The sequence below is a fragment of the Podarcis liolepis genome (assembly GCF_965112155.1).
Source record: "Podarcis liolepis genome assembly, chromosome: 4".
In the NCBI taxonomy this organism is placed as follows: domain Eukaryota; kingdom Metazoa; phylum Chordata; class Lepidosauria; order Squamata; family Lacertidae; genus Podarcis; species Podarcis liolepis.
Window position 1 is genome coordinate 97796011 of NC_139558.1, and position 22825 is coordinate 97818835.

The following is a 22825-nucleotide window of genomic DNA, read 5'->3' on the forward strand; positions in this document are numbered from 1 at the left end:
GCAGGTATTACTGTACACGTTATTATACTGTACACATATATTATGCTGTTGTTGTTTACTCGTTTAGTCGTGTCCGCCTCTTCGTGACCCCATGGACCAGAGCACGCCAGGCCCTCCTGTCTTCCACTGCCTCCCGCAGTTTGCTCAAACTCATGCTGGTAGCTTCGAGAACACTGTCCAGCCATCTTGTCCTCTGTTGTCCCCGTCTCCTTGTGCCCTCCATCTTTCCCAGCATCAGGGTCTTTTCCAGGGAGTCTTCTCTTCTCATGAGGTGGCCAAAGCACTGGAGCCTTAGCTTCAGGATCTGTCCTTCCAGTGAGCACTCAGGGCTGATTTCCTTCAGAATGTGTAAATGTGCATTATGCTATACACATTATATATTGCATAATTGCATTGCAAAAATTCAGAGAGCTGCACATTCCCAAGGGAAACTGTGTTTCAGTTCACATCTTGGTTTGGAAAGTGTGAATTAGTTACGTTGGCATTAAAATCTGAACGGAATGGATTCATCCCCCCCCCCCACCTCTAGTCCCATTCTCTGGGAAACAGGGGCATTTGGAGCACATGAAAACTTGAGGAACATGCCGAAATCCTCAAAAATCCTCAGAAATTCCGTCCAGCCATTCTAAACATAAGTCCCTTTCCAAAATCCCTAAGCTCTTTGAAATTATACAGCTGCGGCTCCACATTCATGCATTCAGTTATTATCAGAACTTTCTTCTCCTGTTCTGAAACTGGAGTGGACTCCAGTTTGGTTTGGCTAGTGCTGGGCAGATACTTCCCCATAAACCAAATTCTAGTGGATGCAGGGTAAGAGCACTTATAGGGTATATTTATTTATACCCTACCCATCCGGCTGGGTTTCCCCAGCCACTCTGGGCGGCTCCCAACAGAATATTAATAATAAAAAAGCAACCACATCAAACATTAAAAGCTTCTCTAAACAGGGCTGCCTTCAGATGTCTTCTAAAAGTCAGATAGTTGTTTATTTCCTTGACATCCAATGGGAGGGCATTCCACAGGGCGGGCGCCACCACTGAGAAGGCCCTCTGCCTGGTTCCCTGTAAGCTCCCTTCTCACAATGAGGGAACCACCAGAAGGCCCTCGGAGCTGGACCTCAGTGTTTGGGCCAGACGATGGGGGTGGAGACGCTCCTTCAGGTATACTGGACCGAGGCCGTTTAGGGCTTTCAAGGTCAGCACCAACACTTTGAATTGTGCTCAGAAACGTACTGGGAGCCAATGTAGGTCTTTCAGGACCGGTGTGAAGTTGGTTCCTTACATATGTAATCAACAAAGGAGCCCCAACGCAGGAAGTCAGTGGCCATGGAGAGCTTTAAAGAGCCGCTCCTGGTCTCGCGTTTCAAGACATCCTTGCCTCCCGCTGTGAAGGAGCAACATGATCCAATGCACTCCAAAAGGGGGCTGGAAGATGGAGGAGATTATAAACACCAGCCTCCTGAGAGTGACCTGGTCACGCTGTCTTTTCTGCCCAGGTCCCATCAAGCATTCATCTGCGGGGTGCAACGTGTGGCTGACATAAGTTCTAGAAGCAACCATTTCACTACAGAAGCCGATGGACTCTCTGACCTTTCTTGGAGACGTGCTGAGATTCAAGAGCAAGGTCTCTTTCAACGTTTGTGTTTTCCTTTTCTTTTTAGAACAACGCATCTCAGTGGATGGGACGTAATGGGAAGCGTAGGACCTCTGTTGGGGGACAAGTCATGCTTCTTTTTGGGTAGTGGGTCCAGCTTTGGTCAAAGGTTCACTTGGCTCTCACCTGTGTGATGGAGCATTAAAAAAGAAGAAGAGGTTAATGGTACTCTAGCGTGAAGTATAGTGTCCTGATCAAGGGAAGTAATAGTCCATCTCTCTCTCTCCCTCTCTCTAATTTGCTTTTCTATTTTATCACATCATCAATATACAATGTATACTGTGTTACAGTCAAACACATGGTAATAAGAAAGAAAGAAAAAGATAGCGTAAAACCTATGTATGTGAATAATAATAGCAACATAACTTATTCCTCCAATTTATTTGACTCTTTTAAACCTTAATTTTATTTCCTCTACCACTTTCCCCCAGTTTCCTATCTTTTCAACTGCGCTTTCTTGCTCTACTAAGTAGTTTTCATTACCATACACTCTCCCACTGTTGAGTATTTTTTCCCCAGTCTGTTACACTTTTCTTGTTATAGTATTTTTCCGTATAATCTACAGTCATACCTCTGGTTATAGATGCTTCAGTTGACTTTTTTTGGGTTACGGACCACCGAAACCCGGAAGTACCAGAATGGGTTACTTTCAGGTTTCAGCGGTCACGCATGCACACAAACGCTAAGTCACGCTTTGCGCATGCGCAGAAGCACCGAATCGCAACCCACGCGTGTGCAGACATGCAGTCATGGGTGGCGAACACTGCAGGTTGCGAATGTGCATCCCGCACGGATCACGTTCGCAACCCGAGCGTCCACTGTATATAGAATGTCCAGTCCTCTTTTAAATTCTTGTCGTCTTTATTTCTTAATCTATTTGTCATGCAGGCAAGTTCTAATATTTTAAGATGCCATTCTTCTCTTGATGGTACTGCATCTGTTCTCCACTTTTGTGCTACCAAAATTTGGGCAGCTGTAGTCACATCCATAAAGTAGTTTGGTTTGGGGAAGGGGGCTTTCTCTCTTGTTATTATTCCCAGAAGGAAAGCTTCTGGGGTTTTTAGGAAAGGTTCTTTTAAGCATTTTCTTAAGTTCTTTGGCACATTTTTTCATTCATGGTGGTCTTGTAAAATAATAAAAAAAATTATGTGTGATGGTCTATAACTAACGTATTAGTTCCACACTATTCTGTCTTGGTCGGACCTCACCTGGAGTCCTGTGTCCAGTTCCAGGTGCCACAATTTGAGAAGGATATTGACAAACTGGAAAGCGTAATGCTAGTGGTCAACAAAAGAGGTTTAAAGACTCTCTCAAGGCAAATCTTTAAAAATATAGTATAAACACTGACACCTGGGCAACACTTGCCTGCAAGCGCTCCAGTTGAAGAACAGCCTTTGCCAAAAGTGTCATGGGCTTTGAAGACACTCGAACCCAGGGCGTGAAACGTGCTAAGAGGAAGGCACACTTGGCAAACCCTTGCCATGATCAACTCCCACCCATAAATTAATGTCCCCACTGTGGAAGGACGTGTGGTTCCAGAATTGGCCTCCACAGTCACATTGTTAAAACCATGTTTATGGAAGACAGTCTTACTTGGCTACGAGGCATCGCCAAAGAAGAAGAAGAAGATTCTGCCTTGGTCAGACCATACCTGGGGTCCTGTGTCCAGTTCTGGGTGCTGCAATTTGAGAAGGATATTGATAAGCTGGAATGTGTGCAGGGGAGGGCAACCAAGATGATCAAGGGTCTGGAAGCCAAGCCTTATGATGAACGGTTGAAGGAGCTGGGTATGTTTAGCCTGGAAAAGAAGAGACTGAGAGGAGATAGAATAGACATCTTCAACTATCTCAAGGGCTGTCACATGGGAGATGGAGCAAGCTTGTTTTCTCCTGCTCTGGAAGCTCAGACTCGAGGAGATGTCCTCACGTTATAAGAAAGGAGATTCTGACTAAACTTTCGGGAAAAACTTTCTGAAGGTAGGAGCTGTTTGGCAGTGAAACAGACTCCCACAAGAGGTGATGGACTCTCCTTCCTTGGAGGTTGGAAGGCCATCTGTCAGGTTTTTTTAAAAAAAATCTGTGGTTCCTTTATTCCAGGAAATGGACAACTCTTAGCGTCCCAACGCTACGATTCTATTATTTTAAAGTTCTCCATCTCTCTCCCTCTCTCTCTCTGCCTCCCATTTCCATACACAAAGTTTGACCCTCAGCACCTTGAAAACCGTAAGACTCTCAGAGGGGGGAAAGTATTAAAAGTCTATAAACCAGTGGAGTAATATAATACACTCCCAGTAACCGCGTAAACATGTGTGTGTAATAATAAGTTATTAAGAACTCGCAAGCCGCTGTGTCAGAGGCTGGCACGCTTCAGAAATTTGGTAGGGTTTTTTTTTGCATATATATGTATGTAGTCAAAATAGAAGTTTCCACCCTTCCGAGAACTGACCTGCCAAATCTGGGAAGGACTCCAAAAAATGTGTGTCAATGGCGAGTGAAGGACACCAGCGGTGGATGGCGGTGGATGGGGAGACGGAGCGTTGCCATTTCCCCGAATTTTGGAACTGACTGATCAAAGGTTAGCACAGCTGGAGATGGAGGGAGGAAATCCTTCAGAGGCACTGAAGGATAGATTGGACAATCTTGATTGAGGATGGGCACCCAGTGGAACTAGGATTGCGTGCAGCCCTCCATCTTATTCACGTATAAATTTATTAAATTTACACACACACCCTTTCCTCTCAAAGGAGTTAACCCATCCACAAGAGAATGCAATTAAAACTTCTCAAAAAAAAAAACCTTTCTAAAAAGAGTTTAAGAATCATTAAAAAACAGTTGAACAAATTGCCTACTCCCAGCTAATAATTTCAGGGTTGCTATAGATGGTACCTAACCCCTGTAAAATTAGCAAAGATATATTACATAAGTGATAATCTATGTTGGAAATGTAAAGAAAAAGAAGGTACTTTTTATCATATGTGGTGGACCTGCCCCAGGGTGAAAGACTTCTGGGAGAAGATTTATAATGGATTGAAAAAAATGTTGAAATATACATTTACTAAGAAACCAGAGGCCTTTCTTCTTGGAATAACAGGTTTGGAACTGCCCAAGAAAGATGTTAGACTGTTTTTGTATGCCACAACTGCAGCTAGAATTTTGTTAGCTAAGAAGTGGTAAACACAAGAAGTCCCAACAGTGGAGGAATGGCAGATGAAGATGATGGACTTTTCGGAGTTAGCTGACCTGACTGGAAGAATCCGCGACCAGAAGGAGGAGGAGTACCAGGAGGAATGGAGGAAATTCAAAGACTATTTAGTTAAATATGCTAAGATAATTTAAATAGAAATACTTGCAAAATCTAGATAGGCTTAGGATTTAAATATGTGATGTTACAGAATAACATGTTTAAATTTAAAATGAAAAGAAAGAAAGACGTTAATTGATTAAGTAAATTTTATGAGAAATTTGTTTTGGAAAACCATTATAATGGTATATATTGAAACTCAGCCAGGGGGATTTGAGGAAGTCATGTAACAATGTTATTAAGAGTGAAATAAATACAGTTAGGATTTTTGTTTGTTTGTTTGTTTATAAATTTCAGAAAATCAATAAAAAATTTGGGGAAATAATAATAATAATTTCAGGGTTGCCAGGAACAGGTCGTTCATCCACCAACTCCCTGGGTAAACAGGAATAGATTTAGGTTCTTCCATAAAGTCAATGGTGCGGGAGACAAAGGCAACTGCCTTGGAGGGGGTGGTATTTCCACACAAATGGAGAGCCACCACCAAGAAGGCCCTGTCAGGACGTCGCCACCAACTGGCCAATTTCGTGCATCCCTTGCCCTGATTTCATGTGGGTGGCAAGGAGGGAGAGTGATAAAAAGAGAATAAAGAAGGGGGGGAGGGGATGGCCCCATAATGTTTGTCTCCAGCCTTGGCTGCTTCCAGTATCATCCAGCTCCCCCACTCCTTTGAGGACCAGAGGGAATATGGTCCTCAACAGCAACAAGAAGATTGCCCTTATCCTTGATCTGGATTTATCCGGGAACTGAGAAGGCATTTCCAAAGGAGCCGCCATGGGAAAGGTGGGTGGTGTCTTGATTAAGCGAGACTTCATAACTTTTACTGGAATATGGACTGATTCGAAACACATTGAAGTCTCGCTAACCCCGTAACAGATAAACATCCCTTGTGGTGCATGATTCAATAATACAGTGCTGTGGTTTCACCCCCCACTTTTCTTACAATGAATAATCATCATGCGACCTCAGTTTACAATGTTAGAAACCCCAGCACGGAGCTTTTTTTATTTTGGTGGTGTGTCCTTATGTCTCGAGATGGGAAGAAACTTCTCTTCTGGGTGATACAGGAAACAGGCCATGTGTGGCCGGTGTGTGTCTATTTGACCATCAGAATCCTTTGAAGGACGTTTCTGCACCATATCCCACCTCTATCTGAAGATAAATAAATTATTATTATTAAGGCAGCCAAAGGCAGCCCTGTTTAGAAGAAGAAGAGGAGGAGTTTGGATTTGATATCCCACTTTATCACTACCCTAGGGAGTATCAAAGTGGCTCACAATCTCCTTTTCCTTCCTCCCCCACAACAAACACTTTGTGAGGTGAGTGAGGCTGAGAGACTTCAAAGAAGTGTGACTGGCCCAAGGTCACCCAGCAGCTGCATGTGGAGGAGCGGGGAAGCGAACCCGGTTCCCCAGATTACGAGTCTACCGATCTTAACCACTACACCACACTGGATCATAGCGAAGCTTTTGATGTTTAATAGACTATTGTATTTTAGTATTTTGTTGGACACAACCTTGATGGCAGAAAGTGAGGAGGAATTAAAGAACCTTTTAATGAGGGTGAAAGAGGAGAGCGCAAAATATGGTCTGAAGCTCAACATCAAAAAAACGAAGATCATGGACACTGGGCCCATCACCTCCTGGCAAATAGAAGGGGAAGAAATGGAGGCAGTGAGAGATTTTACTTTCTTGGGCTCCATGATCACCTCAGATGGTGACAGCAGTCATGAAATTAAAAGACGCCTGCTTCTTGGGAGAAAAGCAATGACAAACCTAGACAGCATCTTAAAAAGCAGAGACATCACCTTGCCGACAAAGGTCCGTATAGTTAAAGCTATGGTTTTCCCAGTAATGATGTATGGAAGTGAGAGCTGGACCATAAAGAAGGCTGATCGCCGAAGAATTGATGCTTTTGAATTCTGGTGCTGGAGGAGACTCTTGAGAGTCCCATGGACTGCAAGAAGATCAAACCTATCACTTCTTAAGGAAATCAGCCCTGAGTGCTCACTGGAAGGACAGATCCTGAAGCTGAGGCTCCAATACTTTGGCCACCTCATGAGAAGAGAAGACTCCCTGGAAAAGACCCTGATGTTGGGAAAGATGGAGGGCCAGTGGCGTAGCGTGGGGGGTGCCAGGGGTGCCGGCCGCACCGGGCGCAACATTTGGGGGGGCGCGTTTGGCCGGCCCCCCTCGAGGAAGCGGGAACCTCTCCAAGGCGCAGCGCGCCGTCGGTGGAGGAAAAGAGCCGCGCAGCAGCAGCAGCAGCAGCAAAGCCGGGAGGAGGAGGAGGTGGAGCGAGCCTGCTAATTGCTTGCTGGGAATTACCGTAATTTCCGCTCCAAAACACACACTTTTTTGCTCCTAGAAAGGAAGGGAAAATGCCTGTGCGTGTTACAGAGCGAATGCACTCATGCTTGCTTTACAGCCAGGAGGAGGGGGTGGAGCTGAGGAGGAGGGAGGGAAGGAGAGCCATGCCAGCAAAGCGGGCAGCAGCCGCTTACATGCGAGGAGGGACAGACGGGAGCCATAGCGAGCCGGGAAAAGCGCTGCGTAGCCAGCAACAGCTGCTGCAGCCTCAGCTAGCAAAGGTCCGTGCGCTCTCTAAACGGAGCAATGAGGCTGCAGAGGGACGGCAGGGCACAGGAGGGCTCTGAGCCACAAGCGCAGTGAAAACCAGTAAAAAAGTTTTTTAAAAGGCTGCTGGGGACAGGAGGGCACGGGATGAGGGAGAGGGGGAAATTACAATTCTCCCAGCGTCTCAGCTGATCCGCTGAGCAGGACTTGGGTTGCAGGGGATTCGCCATTAGCTGTGTAAAGCAGCAAAGAGGGAGAGAAGGAGCAAAGCGGGAGAGGAAAGGAGCTGCTTACACTGCTGTAAGTGGCTGCTGTCCGGTTGGCTCCTTTAAAGCAACAGTGCTCTTTCCCTCCCCCCTCCCCGCTCAGCTCTCCGAAAAGCTCCTTCTCCACCCACCCCATGCGAGCTCCTTTTCCCCTTATTAGCCACATCCTTCTCCACCCACCCCACGCGTGTTCCTTGTCCCCTTAGACCCCTCTCCTGCATTATTAGCCACATCCTTCTCCACCCACCCCACGCGTGTTCCTTGTCCCCTTAGCAGTGGTGTAGCGTGGGGGGTGCAGGGGGGGCCGGGCGCAACATCTGGGGGTTAGGGTTAGGGGGCGCAAATCCACAGGTTAGGGGGCGCAAATTACTTGCCTTGCCCCGGGTGCTGACAACCCACGCTACGCCACTGTGGAGGGCACAAGGAGAAGGGGACGAGAGAGGACGAGATGGTTGGACAGTGTTCTCGAAGCTACAAACATGAGTCTGACCAAACTGTGGGAGGCAGTGGAAGACAGGCTTGCCTGGCGTGCTCTGGTCCATGGGGTCACAAAGAGTCGGACACGACTAAACAACAACAACATTTTGTTGGAAGCTGCCCAGAGTGGCTGGGGAAACCCAGCCAGATGGGTGGGGATATAAATAATAAATTATTATTATTATTATTATTATTATTATTATTATTATTATTAACCGCCATGGGGTCCTTTACCTTTTTTTAAACTTTTACCTTTGTTGTCCATAAACTGCTGGTGTTTCTCTCTGTCATGGCCCACTTCTCCGCTCCACAACACATCACAAGTAACATGCACGCGTCAAACACTTCTGTGATCAACTCTAGGATAATGTTTCCATTTTTAAATATGAAGCTGAGATTTCCAAAGGCCGCCCATGATTGTTTCATTGTCCTTTCATTTCTACTGTTTGGTTTTCTCTTCTCAGCATGATTTCTAAGCAGATATGTAATTCACCTTGCTCTGTTTCTTTATTTTCTAATTGTAGTTCATTCTCTTCTTGATATAAATCATAGGTAAAGGTAAAGGGACCCCTGACCATTAGGTCCAGTCATGACCGACTCTGGGGTTGTGGCGCTCATCTCGCTTTACTGGCCGAGGGAGCTGGCATACAGCTTCCGGGTCATGTGGCCAGCATGATGGTGAACCAGAGTAGCGCACGGAAACGCCGTTTACCTTCCCACCGGAGTGGTACCTATTTATCTACTTGCACTTTGATGTGCTTTCGAACTGCTAGGTTGGCAGGAGCAGGGACCAAGCAACAGGAGCTCACCCCGCCACAGTGATTCGAACCGCCAACCTTCTGATCGGCAAGTCCTAGGCTCTACGGTTTAACCCACAGCGCCACCCGTGTCCCTGATATAAATAATATCAATTAGCAAATGGAAAATCTTGCACTATCATGCCCACCTCTGCTCCCTTTTCCGGTGACACATTTTCCCTACCTACTCTGGGGAGCCACTGCAAGTCAGAGTAGACAGCCTGCAAGCTCCACCACTGCTCATCATGACACGGCTTGGGTATGGAAACCATTATCCTCAAGCAGAGACAGCAGGCAGTGGAGGAGGAATATTCCACAACGATTATGAGACATTTTTATTCTCAGCGGGAAGCAGAGTCACTGTCGAGAAAGGGGCTGGGTTCGTTTGTCTGCAGGCTTTGTTATTTTCCTCCAGACCCGCCGTCGCTCAGCAGATGGTAGCAAAATTTGACATCTCCCGGCTATCCTGTCTGCTTACGGCTGGACACTCTCAAAAGGGAATGGCTTCTGACGGCTTGTTAAAGTTTGTTGCTGCTCCATCCCTCTGCTGGATCCGTTTCATGCCTTTCCAAATAAGATCTGTTTTGTGTGCTTGGTGCCCATACGCGCAGCTGGCCTGAACGAAAACATTCCAGAAAAGGAAAAAAAGAGAAAAGGTCGATGCAATAAAAGAGGATTGCAGAGTCATCCAGAATCATAGAGTTGGAGGGTCATCTGTTTCAACCCCTGAAATGTTGGAATCGCACCTAAAGAATTCCTGACAGATGGCCATCCTATTGGTGTTTTGCAACTTTGGCCTGTTGCAGGATCTTAGCCAGACCCAGTTGAATATAGCTGTGATTGCCTGGGATTCGGACTCGGAGGCTGAACCTGAGGAATCCCAGCCTACACAGGATTCCCCGCCTCCAGAACCAGCTGAGCCGGGGCTGGGGCATGAGCCTGAAGGGTCCTCACCTGTGCTGGATCCTCAGGTGCAGGCACCAGTTGAGTCTGCTCTGGCTCCTGAGGTGATGGAGGACCCATTGCCTGCAGGTGCTCCACTCTCAGCCCTGTCAGGGGAAGCTGAGGTTGCCTCTGGGTCCTGTAACCCTCCAGCCTCTCCTGAGCTGCAGAGGCTCAGGGCAGAGAGGCGGAGGAAACTAAGTTCCCGCAGGAGGAGTGCTCGCCTCCAGGCCCGGAGAGGCGAGTCACCTGTGGACCGGGGCCGCCTCGGAGGAGAAAAAGGCCAGCCCGCCCAGTCCCAGGTTGCGGGAGCAACATTGTTGGTAGCCTGTTCCTGCCTGCACCCTGCTCTTCTGCCAGAGTCCCTGACCTCACCTGACTCCCTGCCTTGGACCCAGCTTCAGCTTTGATGGACAGCCTCCACACCGCACCCTCGACCTCGGACTGGACTCGGACCTCACCGCCCGGTTAACCCTCGGGACCAGCACAATAGCAGAGCATACGCAGACTTCCAGAAACAATCCGTTGCAGGCAGGAAGGATGAAGAAGGAACAAGTCGCTGCTACCAGTAACTTGGTTACTTAGAGGTGTTTATTATTTACAGCAGACTCTACAAGTTACTATATACAAGATGCAGACACGGATCTTCAACTCCCTCTCTTAACAAACTCCAAACGACTCTCAGAACACCACACTGACCAACCAACTATCCAGCCTAGGAAGGTCATGAGTCATCATGCCTATGTGGAGACCTCAACCTATAGTAGAGTTGTATCCAAGGTGCCATATCTTTAGGTAGAATAACTCCCTCTGCTCAGTCTTCTTGGCCTTCAGCCAACTCTTAATTGCTTTGTGTGAAGCTGCACGTAGGCAAAATCCCAACATATCCAACCTCTGCTTGAAAACCTTCAAGGGAAGAGAGTCCACCAACTCCCAAGGGAGTTTGTTCCACAATTGAACAGCTCGTGGTGTCAAAAATTTCTTCCTGATGTTCAGTCACAATCTCCTTTCTTGTAACTTTGAATCCTACCTTCCAGAGCAGGAGAAAACAAGCTTGTTCCATCTTCCATGTGACATGCATCGATATATTTGAAGACCGCTAGCATAGCTCCTCTCAGTCTCCTCTTTTCCAGGTCAAACACGCCCAATTCCCTCAACTGTTTCTCCTAAGTCTTGGTTACCAGACCCTTGATCATCTTGGTCGCTGTCCAGGTTCCCCACTTGATAACACTGTAAGCGCGGATAATTAAAAAGGAGGATTTGTTGCAAAAAAAACCCACACAAATAACTCTGGACAGCTCCAACAAAGCCTCCGGCATCATTACTCAAGATGACCCTTCTGAAGACGCCTTCCGGTGTCTACAGAATATATTGAACTTTCACACCTTACGTCTTTTGTTTTGCTGCCTAACAGCCCTCCCATTCTCGAACTCTGCAGACTTATTGGATCAGCTCCAACCTCTTCCTTTTCTGAGAGAATCTCTCTGTCTCTGTTCGCGCCTGTTTGAGCTGCCGGAGAGCTTTGGCTGTGTTCCTAACCTGCTCTCAGCTACAGCCTTATCAGCTGTCAAGGTTCAGAAGAGTTGAAGTCTGCAGCTGCCAGCTCTCTCCTTTCTGACTCACACCTAAGCCTCTCTGTTCCTGGCTGCTTTCTTTGCTTGGAGCTGGCTGATTCCTGACAGTTGCCTTCCTCTGCACCTGTTCCAGCTTATCAATATCCTTCTTAAACCGTGGTGCCTAGAACTGGACACAAGACTCCAGCTGGGGTCTGGTCAAGGAGCACTATCACCTCTCTTGATGTGGATAACATACTTCTGTCGATGCAGTCTGCAATTGCAGTAGCTTTCTTGCGTCAGGATTTGAGACAAAAGGTTACCTCCATATTTACCTCCATAAATAACAACAATTTGGAAGTTCTGAGCCCCAATGAGGTTAGATTGACCACAACCAGGGCCAGGGCCTTTTCAGGAAGTTCCTGCAGCCAATCGGAAGCCATGCTGCACGTTCGGCTTCCGAAAATCGTTTGAAAACCGGAACACTCGCTTCTGGGTTTTGATTGTTCGGGAGCCAATTTGTTCAGGGGCCAAGGCATTCGAAATCCAAAGTACGACTGTATGCTGATACAGTGGTACCTCGGGTTACATACGCTTCAGGTTACAGACTCTGCTAACCCATAAATAGTACCTTGGGTTAAGAACTTTGCTTCAGGATGAGAACAGAAATTGTGCTCCGGCGGCGCGGCGGCAGCGGGAGGCCCCATTAGCTAAAGTGGTGCTTCAGGTTAAGAACAGTTTCAGGTTAAGAACGGCCCTCCGGAATGAATTAAATACTTAACCTGGAATTTACAATGACTGGAATTTAGCTCAGCTACTTCTTCCGAGATATATGGTCCAGCCCTACACGGTGAGCGAGTCCCATGTAACTACCATAGAATTACCAGAATTTTCCAAAGTAGGTGGTCTGTGGCTTGGCTTTTGAAAATAGGGGGTCTACCGTAATTAGCTAATTGGGAACCACTGTTCTAAATAGTTGTTTTATATACAGTGGACGCTCGGGTCGCGAACGTGATCCGTGCAGAAGGCACGTTTGCAACCCGCAGAGTTCACAAGCCGCAACGCCGAGTCTGTGCATGCATGGGTCATGATTCGGCGCTTCTGTGTTTCTGCGCATGCGCGAGTGCCGAAACCCAGAAGTAACCCATTCCAGTATTTCCAGGTTTGGGCGCGTCCGTAACCCGAAAACGCATAACCTGAAGCATCTGTAACCCGAAGTATAACTGTATATATATCTGATAATGTTGTGCTTTTATTCTCTTTTTAAACCGCTTTGAGGTTCTTGGGCTTTTGTTTTACAATCAAGCGGTGTATAAATGTTATGAAAGAAACACATTATAAAATGAGCTCATGACAGGGAGGTCCTCAAAAGGAAGTGTTTTTGCTGAGGCCTTCCAGCGTCTCGTGAGACAGGCAGAATTAACACCTCAAAAATAATGTGAAACTGCTCATTTCATGGATGAAACTGCTCATTTCATGGAAGTGGGGAAAGAGGAGCCAGGAAGGGTCAGATGCCGGTCTCCTGAGAGGAAAATCTCATGCCGGCCACTCCAGCCTACCTCGGCAAATGATTTATTTTTCTTCAGGGGAACGCTAAACTTCAAAGTTCAGATTAATGAGATAGAAACACTTTCCAGGTGCTTCCCAAGGGGGTGCAATATATCAGGGTGAGATTGTCATGGTGAAACTTTGCACAAGGATGTGATGGGTTGGTAGGCACAGAATTTATTTTTCTAAAAGGGGGGGGGGAGGAAAGGTGTGCGGTGATGACAGAGGCAATTGTGAAGCTGTGCCATGCCACAAATTTCTGACAGATGAGTTAGAAGATTCCAGATAAAGGAAAGGAAGAACTGCCTCACACAGTTCTTTTTTTAAAGGATTTGATCCCGCAAATTGACTCTAAAAGATGATTAGATGCATTCATGGAGGAGACGGCTATTGATGGCTATGCTCTCATACCCTCCAACATTTCTCTGATGAAAATAGGGATGTCATAATAATAATAATAATAATAATAATAATAATAATAATAATAGGCATCACCTTGCTAACAAAGGCTATGGTTTTCCCAGTAGTGATGTATGGAAGTGAGAGCTGGACCATAAAGAAGGCTGATCGCCGAAGAATGGAGGCTTTTGAATTCTGGTGCTGGAGGAGACTCTTGAGAGTCCCATGGACTGCAAGAAGATCAAGCCTCTCCATTCTGAAGGAAATCAGCCCTGAGTGCTCACTGGAAGGACAGATCCTGAAGCTGAGGCTCCAATACTTTGGCCACCTCATGGGAAGGAGAAGAGTTTGGATTTGATATCCTGCTTTATCACTATCCGAAGGAGTCTCAAAGCGGCTAACATTCTCCTTTCCCTTCCTCCCCCACAACAAACACTCTGTGAGGTGAGTGGGGCTGAGAGACTTCAAAGAAGTGTGACTAGCCCAAGGTCACCCAGCAGCTGCATGTGGAGGAGCGGAGACGCGAACCCGGTTCCCCATATTGCAAGCCCACCGCTCTTAACCACTACACCACACTGGCTCTCCAGACTCCCTGGAAAAGACCCTGATGTTGGGAAAGATGGAGGGCAGAAGAAGTGGATGACAGAGGAGAGATGGTTGGACAGTGTTCTCGAAGCTACTAACATGAGTTTGACCAAACTGCAGGAGGCAGTGGAAGACAGGAGTGCCTGGCGTGCTCTGGTCCATGGGGTCACGAAGAGTCGGACACAATTAAACGACTAAACAACAATAATAATGTCATCATTATTATCATACCCCGCCCATTTGACCAGATTGCCCCATCCACTCTGGGCAGCTTCCAACAAATATAAACACATGATCAAACAATAAACATCAGAAGGCTTTCCTAAACAGATGTTTTGTATAGGTTATATAGTTACCTAGCTCCCTGGCTCTGGGGTTGCAGGACTCCACACCCTCCAACTTTTCTCCAGTGAAAAGAGGGAAATCCCAAGGAAAACTGGGACCATCTGGGATCAAATCAGAAACAGGGACGGCTTCTGCAAATCCAGGACTGTCCCTAGAACAGCCTTTCTCAACCTGTGGGTCCCCAGATGTTGTTGAACTACAACTCCCATCACCCCTAGCTAGCAAGGCTGGAGCTCAGGGATGATGGGAATTGTAGTCCAACAACAACTGGGGACCCACAGGTTGAGAACCGCTGCCCTAGAAAATAGAGACACTTGGAGGGTCTGTATTGTGCCTTCAGTGTCACAGGCAATATGTCTCTGAAGGTCATTTGTTGTGGATCACAAGTGGGGAGGGTGTTCTTGCACCCGGGGGTGTTTTCTCCCCCCCCCCCACACACAAGAGCTTTCCTCCTCTAGGAAGCCCACAAGGAAGATCTGAACACAACAACAACTGTGATTGCCTGGGATTCGGACTCGGAGGCTGAACCTGAGGAATCCCAGCCTGTACAGGATTCCCCGCCTCCAGGACCAGCTGAGCCGGAGCTGGGGCCTGAGCCTGAAGGGTCCTCACCTGTGCTGGATCCTCAGGTGCAGGCACCAGCTGAGTCTGCTCTGGCTCCTGAGGTGATGGAGGACCCATTGCCTGCAGGTGCTCCACTCTCAGCCCCGTCGGAGAAAGCTGAGGTTGCCTCTGGGTCCGGTAACCCTCCAGCCTCTCCTGAGCTGCAGAGGCTCAGGGAAGAGGCGGAGGGAACTAAATTTGCCTCTAGGCCAGGAGAGGCGAGTCACCTGTGGATCGGGGCCGCCCTGTGCATCGGGGCAGATAAAAGCCAGCCAGCCCCAGTCCCAGGTTGCGGGAACAACGTTGTTGCTAGCCTGTTCCTGCCTGCACCCTGTCCTGCTCTTCTGCCAGAGTTCCTCACCCCACCCCACTCCCCGCCTTGGACCCAGCTACAGCTTTGATGGACAGCCTCCATACCGCACCCTCGACCTCGGACTGGACTCGGACCTTGCCTCTCAGTTAGTGCCCCGAGACCAGCACAACAACTCTCCCTTCTCGTGATTCACGGTCCTCAGAGGCACATGTCACCTCCAACGATGGAGCGAGAACCTAGCCATTGTAGCTTTGGCTAGCCTTGTCATCCACGCATTTGCCTAATTAAACTGTGTTGATGAGCTTGGAAGTACCAAGGCCTTCATATTTGATGGATAATGACTATGGGGTTCGTTTCAAGGCAAGCATGTTAAATGTTCAACCGGCCAACTCCCACGGCGAAAGAGAGATCCATTGCAACAATCCATTTCATCCTTTGTTTCTTCTCGCGCCTCTCCTGTAATTTATGTTAACATCTGACCATCCCCCCGTTGCTCACGCAATGGAGAAAGCAGAGGGGAGGCCTTTGTAATATGAATGAGCGTTCTTATCGGCGCGCCTTTCACATCCATATTGCGAAGGGATCAAAGCCCAGAGCTCTGTCATGTCAAAACACCCAAGCATGGCTGCGCTTCTCTTCCAGCTGTTAAACTAATCTTCCTCTGGAGGAGGAGATTAGGAAGTTGCCTTAAACGGAGCCCGGCCATTCATCCATCTAGCTCCTCAGCGGCTACCAGACAGGAGTGTCTCTTCACCCTACCTGGAGATGCCAGAGATGAATAAATCTTCTGCATTCAAAGCATGTGTTCTACCATAGAGCTGCGAACACAGGCAACTGCTTTATATGGAGAAAGGTTGTTTTCTGCTGCTCCAGAGAAGCGGACACGGAGCAATGGATCCAAACTACAAGAAAGAAGATTCCACCTAAACATTAGGAAGAACTTCCTGACAGTAAGAGCTGTTCGACAGTGGAATTTGCTGCCAAGGAGTGTGGTGGAGTCTCCTACTTTGGAGGTCTTTAAGCAGAGGCTTGACAACCATATGTCAGGAGTGCTCTGATGGTGTTTCCTGCTTGGCAGGGGGTTGGACTCGATGGCCCTTGTGGTCTCTTCCAACTCTATGATTCTATGATATGAAGCCACACCATTGGTCCATAGATAGCTCAATATCATCTATACTAGGAGTGGGGAACATCAAGTATGGGATGTGAATATTGCTGCCACCATTCACTGGCCCTGCTTCTGTGATAGGAATTTTGAGGTTTTAGATATATGGTAATGTTCATAAGTGTACCAACCAACCACGAACATAGATCAGCACAGGAAGACCGACCTGGAACCATTTTTGATTTCCAAACTGTCCCAAACTGACCAAATGTTTTCTCTGCGAGGTCAAAGGAAAATGGGAAAGCCTCCCCATTGTCTTTTCCTTCACAAATCCTGTCTTAAGGGTATGTCTGTGTTTGAATAGGGTGTGAGCCTGTGACCTGGCCCAGGAACTAAGTATTTATCATTACAAAAGACTGGCCAGGCTACCCAGGCAAATCCAATCAAGTAACCTGCCAGACAGGAGATAAACAACGACAGGAGAAAAACAACATTCAAATTTCTGTTTTAGACCACCTTTTCTGTGATGTAGGTGTGATGTATCTGAGGGGTGGTCTTAGGTTACACCCCTTCTGTGATGTATGTATGATGTTTCTGGGGGTGGTCTTGATCTACAGGGTGGCAATTTCAAAAGTCCATATAAGGCCTTGCACACCATTGTTCTGGGTTCCTCCTCCCTCCTTCATATGGTGAGTGAGGACCCTGTTGCAACAGATCAATAAAGATCAGGCTTACTAGCTGCTTTGCTTCTCAATATTCTCTGGTTGGCCTCTGTTATTTTCTCCTACCAATAGGGAACCTACGTAAGGTCTCTATATGGGCTCTTGGATACCCCATAAGGCAAGAAGGGCAGATTTTTTTTTACAACACTTCACAGTGTATTTTCCCTAGCTGAGATATCTCATTGAACTCGGATAATGTCTCCTGCTTGTCTGGATGGAGAGGAGAGTGCGCCGATAACTTGCCTGCAGGGCAAAGGTAAAGCTCACCTTCATTGCGCTGCCCACAGCAGTGTCTCCCTCGCCCACAGGTTGCCCAGAATGGCACAAGGTGCATGGGCCGAAAAAGACTCCCCACACCTGATCAAATGTCAGGAGTGGAAGTCAAGAGCAATAAATCACACGGCATCAGTGAAGTTAACTCTATTTTCAAAGAGGTAAAAAAAATGTAAAGGACCCCTGGACGGTTAAATCCAGTCAAAGGCGACTATGGGGTTGCGGCACTCATCTTGCTTTCTGGCCGAGGGAGCCGGCATACTTCCACAGGCAGCTTTCCAGGCCATGTGGCCAGCAGGACTAAACCGCTTCTGGCGCAACCGGACACCGTGACGGAAATCAGAACGCATGGAAACGCCATTTACCTTCCTGCCAGAGTGGTACCTTTTAATCTACTTGCACTGGTGTGCTTTTGAACTGCAAGGTTGGCAGGAGCAGGGACCGAGCAACGGGAGCTCAACCTTCCAATTGGCAAGCCCAAGAGGTTCAGTGGTTTAGACCACAGCGTCACCCACGTCCCATCTTCAAAGAAACAAACAGCTCACCAGGCTAGGCCTAGTGAGCACAGTGACTCTTCTCAGTAGATCTTGCCCCCTATGATCTGATGGTGATCCTGTTAGGAGCGTCCTACTCTCGTGTAAAACCCTGGCAGAGACACATGCCAGACTGGCATGTTCTCTCCCTCCTGGTCGGTTGTTCGGGAGCTTCAAAAGCTTTCTTCAGCCCGAACATCACATACCAAAAGACATTAGCACGCTTAGGGATCCGCAGAGGATCTGCAGTTTGCGTAACAGACCTCAGTAGCACAGCATGTTGGCTAATCTACATTCATTTACATATAATACACTCGGATCATTCTGCCTGAGCTCCTTCCTCCTTTCTCATCAGACAGCAAAGAGTAAAAGAACAAAGGACCATAGTCCCACTTCACGGAACACAGTAATACCAAAACATCCTGTCTCCATCACTTCTCACACTGTGGAATGAAAACATACACCGTCATGTGATAGACAACAATCCCATGACTGCAGACACGGGGAATGAATCTCTACCAGATTCTTCCCTGGGTCCTTCCCAAGCAATCTGAGACTGTGGTGCCATTGCTGTCTTTGCTCCTCCTCTTTCATACCTCTTCTGGTCCTGGAGAGCCGGTGTGGTGTAGTGGTTAAGAGCGGTAGATTCGTAATCTGGGGAACCGGGTTCGCGTCTCCGCTCCTCCACATGCAGCTGCTGGGTGACCTTAGGGTAGTCACACTTCTTTGAAGTCTCTCAGCCCCACTCACCTCACAGAATGTTTGTTGTGGGGAAGGAAGGGAAAGGAGAATGTTAGCCGCTTTGAGACTCCTTAAGGTAGTGATAAAGCGGGATATCAAATCCAAACTCTTCTTCTTCTTCTGGAAGAACAGCAGGAAGGGGAGCTTGTCACAGCAGGAGGAGGAGACACCGGAGACTCTTCATTCGCCTGACTCTTCTCTGCCTCTTGCCCTCCTTCCTCTCCTGCTTTAGCTCCTGCCTCTGATTCTGGACTGCTTTCTGTCACAGACTCCTGCAGCTCACTAAACCCTGTTGCCTCTCTAGCTCCTGACACCTCCTCCTCCCCGTCTTCTCCCTCTTCTCCTTCGGAGCACTCATCATCGTCCCGCCACCACCCTGAGCTTCCTTCCCTTGGGGGGTCCCTCAGCCGGTGCCTCCCATCATTCCAGCATTCCAAGTCATAGAATCATAGAATCATAGAATCCTAGAATCATAGAGTTGGAAGAGACCACAAGGGCCATCGAGTCCAACCCCCTGCCAAGCAGGAAACACCATCAGAGCACTCCTGACATATGGTTGTCAAGCCTCTGCTTAAAGACCTCCAAAGTAGGAGACTCCACCACACTCCTTGGCAGCAAATTCCACTGTCGAAGTCCAGCCAATTCATCACATCTACATTGACTGGTAGAACTCTCCAGGGTTTCAGTCATGGAATTTCTCCCAGCCCTACCAAGAGATGCTCAGAATTTGAACCTGAAACCTTCCACATTCAAGGAAGCTGCTCAACCATGGATGCCCCAGCCCTGATGGGAGTCATAATTGAAAACATGTAGAGGGTGCCAAGTTGGTAACGGCTGGGCTATTTTATTGTAATGCATTTTTTAATGTTATGCTTTTTGATTATGGAGACTATATGTCAAACAACCAATAAATCATATTACTCCCCAGTTGTGGAACTTCCTCCCAAGAGAATTCAGGTAGGTCACCCTTGGCGTTCAGGATGCATGTAAAAACCTTCTTATTTATCCAGGCTTTGGGCTTCTCGTTGCATGAAGTTTTCACACTGCTGGCTTGAACTGCTGTCTGCAGTCTGTTACGCCGCTGCCTTGAATTGTTTTTAATGTGATCTTTATTATCGTGAGCTTCCCTGGCCTCCCTTTGGGGTGGGCAGGTGCGTTAGAAATCTGAAGTAATAAATGATGCACACAGGGATGGGGGAGAATGTTGATTCAGATTGCATTCAAAGGAAAATCTACCTACCGTATTTTTTTGCTCTATAAGACTCACTTTTGCCCTCCTAAAAAGTAAGGGGAAATGTGTGTGCGTCTTATGGAGCGAATGCAGGCTGCGCAGCTATCCCAGAAGCCAGAACAGCAAGAGGGATTGCTGTTTTCACTGCGCAGCGATCCCTCTTGCTGTTCTGGCTTCTGGGATTCAGAATATTTTTTTTCTTGTTATCCTCCTCCAAAAACTAGGTGCATCTTGTGGTCTGGTGTGTCTTATAGAGCGAAAAATATGGTAATTTGTGCTTTCCGAAACAAGACACAAACAAAAAGAAAGCCGTATTTCCTAAATTTGAACTTCTCCGAATTTTGCAACGTGGTCCTCCAGTCAAATAATGTGTGCAGCAATAAACATAGCAGGGTGGTGCGTACATAAAAAATGCATATCTTAGTGACTCAAATATACAGAAATGAATCTGGGGGGAAATTCCTTAACTGTGCCTCAAGCAAAATTGCACACAAAGGTGTATAACAGGGGGAAATTGTGTCAACATGCTGATGATTCTTCCTGAGGACTTTTCTTTCATTTCAGTTGTAAATTGATGTGGAAATCTGAAGAACTGGGGAGAGCTGAACTTAAGCCTAGAAAAAACGAGAAGCTGAAATTGACCGATTCACTCATCCCTAGCTACAAACGGGGAAGATGAATCGAGATGAAAGTACGTTTCGGTAAACAAGAGAAACGGCTGGATCTTAAGCCGTGTCAACACAGCTATGTTTTCTGTCTAGCCATTTTCTGTCAGCCTTTGCCGTTCCCAAACGTTGAAACAATCCTTGGGAAATAAGAAAAGGGGGGAGTCAAAATTTTCCGCATTCCTGGCGCTGCCCGAAAATTGCACATTTTGGGGTGGCCATCATACGGGATCTCTTTCTCTCTTTCTCTCACATTTGTGGACACATGCAAAAAACTTCAGATGCTATACTGCTTGTACAAATGAAAAATGTCTCCCACAAATCTCTTCCATCAGGGCAACGTTGACTCTGAGCAACAGCCCTCTATAATCCTTGATGGTTGCAGGACAACAGCAGGAGTTCCACCAATGCAGACATCTGAATTCCATCCCATCTGTGGCGTTTTCTCTCCCCCCACTCTACCATTCACCAAACTCCCCCTCCCAGCTGTAATGAAACAGTCTTCTAACCCCGAGTTGTTATTTTTAATGGAGGGGGAATATTTCAGATTGTTGTGTTTTGTGACCTCGAGTTAGCACGGCACAGCCCCGACGCTCCCACTGCAACCGTAAAGCGTTGGTTTTGGCGCTCGCTGCCGCTGACGAGGAAGCGATCCTTCACAAATATTATGATGGGCTTGTCATGTCGTAGCTGGCGCGAAGTGATCGATGGCACGGCCGCCGAACTGCCCTGCGATTCCCCGGCTCTGCAAGACGTCTCCCTCTTCCTTGTGCTCCGCGGCCCGAGGAGATCGATTCTGCACATGCCAGAGAACTCCCAGAAGCCCTTCTGAGGGATGTTGGAGGAGCTCCCAGAGAGGACTGTGGCATGGCGGCGCATGAACCGCAAAAAGGTTTCGTCTCATGGCACGTCCCAGCCCATTACACCTTACGCTAAAATCAAGATGTGTAACAGGAGGCGTTGGGAATCTGGTCTCTAGCTGCTGGATCTTAGCCTCTCCTGGCAAATTCCAGAGGGACAGGAAGGAAGTGGGTGGAGAAAGGTTTTTCTCCCTCTCTCTCTTTTTTTATATTAGTTTTTTATAAAATATTACAAGAAAAAAGAAATAGAAACAAAAATCAATACATAACACTGTAAACACATTTGTCTACGTATTTCCCAACATGCAGACTAGAAAAGAAAAGAGACGAAAGATGAAAGAAAGAAAATACTTTTCATAATCAATAATACCAAATTTATACTTCAGACAATACAAAATACAAATCCTAGTTAAAATATTCTGAAAGACTTCCATCGCATTCACCACACGCCTCTTAGTTTCTAGTTCACCTTTACATCTGTTCTTCAGTCACTTCCTTTCTTTGAATTCTTTCATAGTCCATCAAATCTTTGTGTTCTTTGTGTCCGACTCTTCGTGACCCCCTGGACCAGAGCACGCCAGGCACTCCTCTCTTCCACTGCCTCCCGCAGTTTGGTCAAACTCATGCTGGTAGCTTTGAGAACACTGTCCCACCATCTCATCCTCCATCGTCCCCTTCTCCTTGTGCCCTCCATCTTTCCCAACATCAGGGTCTTTTCCAGGGAGTCTCCTCTTCTCATGAGGTGGCCAAAGTATTGGAGCCTCAGCTTCAGGATCTGTCCTTCCAGTGAGCACTCAGGGCTGATTAGTCTAAGCACAACCAAACTTTCATATTTTGTATTTAATGAGACACAAATCCAAAACTACGGTACAGAAACAATGGGGATGCTTAAATGAATATTTACACAAGCAGGCCTCAAATATGAAAGTTTTTCTCCCTCTCTCATAGCACTAGAGCTTGTGAGCATCCAAGAAAGCTGATTTTTTGGGGAAGATTCGGGACAGTTAAAGGAAAGTCCTTCACGCAGTGCGTAGTTCAACTATGGAACTCCATCTGTGGAGGCAGTGATGGCCACTAACTTGGAAGGCCTCAAAAAAAGGATTAGACACGTTCATGGAGAAGGAGAGGGCTGTTGAAGGCTGCTAGCCTTAATGGCTATGCGCTTCCTCCACAGAAGGAGGCAACAAAGCTTCTGAATAAAAAGGTAAAAATGGTCAAGGACCCCTGAGCAGTTAAGTCCAGTCAAAGGCGACTATGGGGTTGCGGCGCTCATCTCACTTTCAGGCCGAGGGAGCCGGTGTTTGTCTGCAGACAGCTTTCTGGTTCGCACGGCCAGAA

General features: G+C 47.3%; 1 long non-coding RNA gene across 1 annotated transcript in view; it reads right to left on the bottom strand.

Annotated features, from left to right (window-relative positions):
- Window positions 1–923: 923 nt before the first annotated feature.
- Window positions 924–22825, bottom strand: part of LOC310705488 — a 40196-nt gene continuing 18294 nt past the window's right edge. Inside the window, exons 2-3 of the long non-coding RNA XR_014525334.1 lie at window positions 9254–9685; window positions 924–1779 (exon numbers count right to left, since the gene is read on the bottom strand). This is a non-coding gene — a long non-coding RNA (uncharacterized lncRNA). The remainder of the gene's footprint in view (window positions 1780–9253; window positions 9686–22825) is intronic.